This window comes from Erythranthe guttata, chromosome 12 (assembly GCF_056151865.1).
Source record: "Erythranthe guttata isolate IM_541 chromosome 12, IM_541, whole genome shotgun sequence".
NCBI lineage: Eukaryota > Viridiplantae > Streptophyta > Magnoliopsida > Lamiales > Phrymaceae > Erythranthe > Erythranthe guttata.
This window is the reverse complement of record NC_142544.1, coordinates 11872388-11878516: the sequence shown is the minus strand read 5'-3', so window position 1 is coordinate 11878516 and position 6129 is coordinate 11872388. Positions and strand designations below refer to the sequence as shown.

At 31.8% G+C, this 6129-nt stretch overlaps 1 pseudogene; it reads right to left on the bottom strand.

Annotated features, from left to right (window-relative positions):
* Nucleotides 1-1099: 1099 nt before the first annotated feature.
* LOC148766466 (uncharacterized) lies at nucleotides 1100-3837 on the bottom strand (annotated as a pseudogene).
* Between the last annotated feature and the right edge of the window lie 2292 nt (nucleotides 3838-6129).

Below are 6129 nucleotides of genomic sequence, written 5' to 3'. Positions count from 1 at the left end.
TTAGAATACTTGTTCTTGCCATCAACAACCATTTTGCGTTACCTGTTTAATAATAGTAAATGCATAATTATTAATGAACAAGTAATATTGTTAAATACACAATAACAATCTAATACAGTAACCTACCATGCTCATAAGTACATAAACATCCTTACCATGCACATACATGATCCAACCAACTGATCCAATAATAACTACGCCCTGCTTCTTTTATATTACTTCATAACACATATTTTTAACCAACGAAAATAACATAAATCAATGTAAGCCTAAAAACAAAGACATAGTTAACATGAAAACATATAAGATAAAAAGAATACTCAACAACCTGCGTAAGTCAACCTTCAAGTAGTAGCGTCGTTTTTGTAGTAAAAAAATGTACAGTAAGCAAAATAAAGATAGAAATAAAGTTAGTTTAGTAATAACTAAATAACAAGCTATACAAGTATACCCTCACAATCTTCCCTAATATGTCTAACTTCATTATTGGACTCATTGGTATCAATATCTGTTGCTAATGGCACTGAAGCAATATATGTATCTTCATCACCTACATCACTTGCTTCTAGGTCATGGAAGCCTCTTAATGGTGCCTTTAACACAACGTACCAATTAGAAGAATCAGATTCTCTTGCATAAAATACTTGTTTTGCTTGAGATGCTAGGATATATGGATCTCTTGCAAACGATGTTTGACTATGGTGAAGGTTTACAAGGATAAATCCATCTTCAGCTTTAACACCATTACATTTGACTGCCCAATTACACTTAAATAATGGAACATAAAATATGTGATAGTCTAGCAATATTATATCCGTCAATATCCCATAATATGTGACCAAATCAGGGACTTGCGAAGTATCTTTTGCGCTTGCCCTACACATGCTAGTAGCCTCATAAATCACCCCACTATGTTGGGTTTCTCGACGAACATATTTTAGGTGAAATCCCTTCCCATTGATAATATATCCAGTATAAGACAACGCATTTTCCCGTGGACCATATGCAATCCATTTCAACGTATCTGAGTGATTATTTGAAGTAATAAGAATCTGTTTAAGAATACAATATTTAATATATATAATATTATACAAATAATATTGAAATAAGTACCAAATAATTAAGTTAAATAAATTTACAAATTGACAATTTTCATTTTACCTTCTCTTTTATCCATTCGGCAAATTTGTCAGTATTCCTATTCCAAAGCAATGTTGAATCTTTTCTTAGACGAATGTTTGATTCTTGTAACTCCGTCAAATGCATGCTATTGAAACATATATCAATTACTCGAAAACTTTATATTGTACAAGATTAAAATTAAAATTTACTTACTCTAGATATGGATCCACCACTGATGTATTCATTAGTACAACAAGATATGCAATTCTTTTCTCCCTATCACTTAGTGTGACTGATGTTGCTCCAGAAATTGGACGACCTTCGAGTATTAATTCACTAGGATGATCATTATTGTGAATCTCTTTTCCTTCCACTCTTATTGATGTTTGTAGAAAATCACTACAAAATCTCATACACTCCTCTGCAAGATATGATTCAGCTATACATCCCTCTGGTCGTGCATGATTCCTTACGTAGTATTTAAGTATTTTCATATATCTAAACAAGAAATTATTTGTAAGACAATGTATATAATGCTTGTACTAGAATCAAAGAGAATAATTATTACCTCTAAAGTGGATACGTCCATCGAAATTGTAATGGCCCGCATAATCGAGCTTCTTGTCCTAGATGAACTGTTAAGTAGACCATGATATCAAAAAATGAGGGTGGAAAATATCTTTCAAGCATGCATAAAGTTTCAATGACCTCTTCCTCTAGGACTGCAATTTTCTCTCTATCAACTACACGTTGACATAACTTCCTAAAGAAAATATACAATCGATGTATTACTATTCTAGTCCCTCTTGGAAGTAATCCTCGTAGAGCAACGGGGAGCAGTTGTTGCATTAGAACGTGATAATCAGGGGACGTAAGGCCAATAATCTTGCATTCTTCTCCTGAGACACAATTTCCAATTTTTGAACAATAACCATCGAGTCCTTTGAAGTCAAATAGTCTCTTGCAAAAAAATTTCTTTTCGGACCTTGACAATGTCCATGGAGCTGGTGGTAGGTACGTTTTACTACCACGATATTGTGGGTGTAAGTCTTTCCGAATGTGCATGTCTTGTAAATCCTTTCGAGCATTAACCCCATCTTTTGACTTGCCACAGTGCAACAACGTACTTACTATGCTTTCACAAATATTTTTCTCAACATGCATTACGTCCAAATTATGGCGCAGCGGAAGTTCCTTGAAAATCATAAAGGCAAAACTTAGTACTTATGATTTTATATGAAGTTATATAAAGAGCAATGAAGTATTAAGCAAAATAACTGCCCTCCCAATATGGTAAATCAAAAAAGATTCATCTTTTTCTTCCACCTTGAAAGCTCAACCTGGTCAGTATCTTCATTATCCGCATCATCATTGTCATCACCATCACCATCATCCTTAGTAATCTCAGTTTTTTTTCTCTTGAAATTTTTTCCTTTTCCAAAATCATTAGAAAATTTTCTAAGAACAACACAGATATTTCGACCTGTCGTGATTCTTGGTTTTTTGCCATGCTCCACATTATTATCAAACCAAGCTTTTTTTCACGATATGAATGTGCAGGTCGTAGAAATTCTTGATGACCCATGTATGCAAATTTTCTACTATTTGATAACCATTTGTGATATGTACTTCTTCCACAAAGAGGGCATGCTTTTTTACCCTTTGTACAACATCCAGAAAGATTACCGTATGCTGGAAAATCACTTATGTTCCACAACAAAATTGCTCTAAGGTTGAAAATACTGTTGCTAAATGCATCATAAGCTTGAATTCCATTGTGCCACAATAGTTGTAAATCTTCTATGAGTGGCTGCATGTACACATCTATGTCATTACGAGGCTGCTTTGGGCCTGGAATAAGTAGTGTCAGCATTATATTCTCTTTATCTATGCATAGTGTCGGGGGCAAGTTGTATGTAACCAACATTACTGGCCAACAACTATATCTGGAGCTTAACATCGAAAAGGGATTGAAACCATCAGTAGACAAACCAAGCCTAAGATTTCTTGGATCAGCTGCAAACGGTTTCCACTTATCATTTACCAAGTCCCATGTTACAGAATCAACAGGGTGATGCATTTTTCCATCACTACTTTTATTACTAAAATGCCACCTTAGGGCTTTAGCCATTTGTTCAGACCTGAACATCCTTTTGAATCTGGAAATAATAGGAAAATATCTCAAAATTTTAATTGGAATTCATTTTCTCGTCTCTTCAGTCCTTTTGTTAATCTTCCATCTCGAAAACCACATTTAGGACAGTTATCCAAGTCCTTGTACTCGTTTCTAAATAAACAACAATCATTCACACAAGCATGAATTTTTTCATAACCAATCTCAAATGTTTTGAGAAATGTCTTCAACGAGTACAATGACTTCTCAAGAACATTATTCTTAGGAAGCATACCTCCTAGAATATTAAGTAGTTCATCGAAACTCTTATCAGACCACCTACTTCGAGTTTTAAGCCGAAGTAAAGCTAAGATACCTGATAACTTGTTATAACTGGAGCAGTTAGGGTATAAAGGTGTTGCTGCAGCTTCTAGTTTTGCTATAAAATCATCAGCTCCATTGTCTCCTATAGGCTCAGGCCCATCTTCGTTAACAAATTGATTAGGCGTCATATAATCTTCATCTAAAAAATGGGCAGCTCTATACAAATTATATGCCTCATCATTAATTATTTCTTTAATTTTATTTTCAGCAGTTATTACATCCCCGTGTTCATACCAATCTTTTCTTTGTTTTTATTTAACATACATTCCTCTTGTAACGAGATACTCAACAATAGTACCAACATATTGATGATTAACATTACGACAATCTATGCACGAGCATAAGATCATCTCGGGATTCCCAAAGTTCGTTACAACGGTATTCTCAAAATTCCATGCTCCTTTCTCATAATCAGGATCAACTCTAAGACCAAAACACACAGGGAAAGAAAGAGACTAATGTTCCAAACCTCTATAATTTTTCTTTACAAAAAAATAGATGATAAGTATCATCGTAGTAGATTTGTTTTACCTGCTAAGAAGCACCCAATCTTTGTCCAGCATATTTGATGTACCACTTAACTAAGCAAAATCTATTTATCAAATATAGAACTACTTACGAGTTATACGAAAGAACAAATATCCATAAAAGAACTTGTAAAAGATCAATCATAGCTTATGTTATTGTAGTCACACATTCAATGAATATACATGATGAACCCTCGTTCACAAAGAAACCACACAAATATCAAAATAAACCAACAAAATAGAATTCTGCCAAACACTAAATGATAGGAGCACAATTTATATTTTTTTTCTTTGTTTTAAATCCTATAACAGAGTTGATATAACAAGCAAAAAATAATAATTATTATCATAGTTTACATATACTTATCAGTACAAGAAACAATACAATAAACAATAAAATTAATGATACAAAAGAATTAATTCCTAATAAAACATGGGCTTTCAACAAAAAATCACAAGGTTCACAAACAAATTATAATTGAGTAAAGGTTTGAGTAGTACCATTTATTCTCACTGAACGGGATAAAAATCGGACCCGGTGGTGCTATCCACAATTAATTAGCCCTCCAAAGTGTATAAATCTTCACCTGTAGAAGAACACCCACAATCAAAAGCAAGAGAAAACCAATTGAGTGGAATTACGGCTTTGAAATAAAGCTAAAATAATAATATATTGAGAAGCAGAGAGAAAGATATACCTGTTATCGGGAAAAGCGGTGCAAATAAACAAGACGAGGCCTGAGATCTAAAATTGGAGCAAATATTTATTTCCTTGATACGTACACGAGACAAGATTCCTAGCTGATATAACAAGACTTTAGATTTTGCAGCTGTCGGATATTTCCTATTCCTTCAAGTTTGGTAATTGATCAATAACTTCAAGATTTTTTGTAGGTTGAGAGGCCCTTATGCATAAATGTTCTATGAGTACACAGGGCTAGAAAATATTGAACAATTTCATCCTCAATATCAACATCAATATCAATATCAACCAATCTAAGGAAACTTAGAGGGCTCATGCACCAACCGTAGACCAATCCGTTAAACGTAAATTAGTTTAATAACTAAATTATCAACTACCCACCCCGATGCAACTTCAGGGCACTATTTACCCATGTTTTGAAATTTCGAAAAATCCACAAATATCTCCATCTAGGAGCAAGAACGCTTGTTCTCACTGATGTTTATTACCGCTTTGCCGATATGTTCTCACAATGTTTGAATTAGCTTACGGTGAGTTTTTATTTTAATTGATTTTTATTTATAATTATTTAAAGCGATTTATTTCGTAAAGAATCATTTAAATTAAAATATTTATCATTAACCATCAATCTAAAGACCCAGCTCAATAAAATATTCAACCACAATGATGTTAACTCAATAACCACAAGAATATTAAGCATCTTACTAATAAAAGTAAGGTTATTCCTGGTAAACCCTAGGAAATGTTTCCCGCTCATTTGATAGTTATAATTGTCATTTATTTATACAATTATTTTTATTGTTTTATTTCATTTAATATAATCAAGTTTAGTAAATAAATTAATTAATTTTCCAGATTTCTTGTCCCAAATATACGTATCTTTTCCCACTAAAAGTTTCATTTTACATAAAATTATTTTATGGAAATATTATTTAATAATTTAGAAGAATATTTGGTTCACATATATATCCTTTTAAGTAGCTTAAATGTTTAAAATTTTGGCTTATACATATGACTGTCCTGATAAATCAACAAATTTGAAATTTAAATTATCCAAAATATTTGAAAATTATGATTTCATTGTTCTTATTCCTTAACATCAGTCAGAAATTATGGTAACAAATTTATATTTTGTATCTATGTTTTATATATATATATATATATATATATATATATATATATATATATATATATATATATATATATATATATATATATATATATATATATATATATTTGTATATATATATATATATATATATATATATAAATTGTGTCTT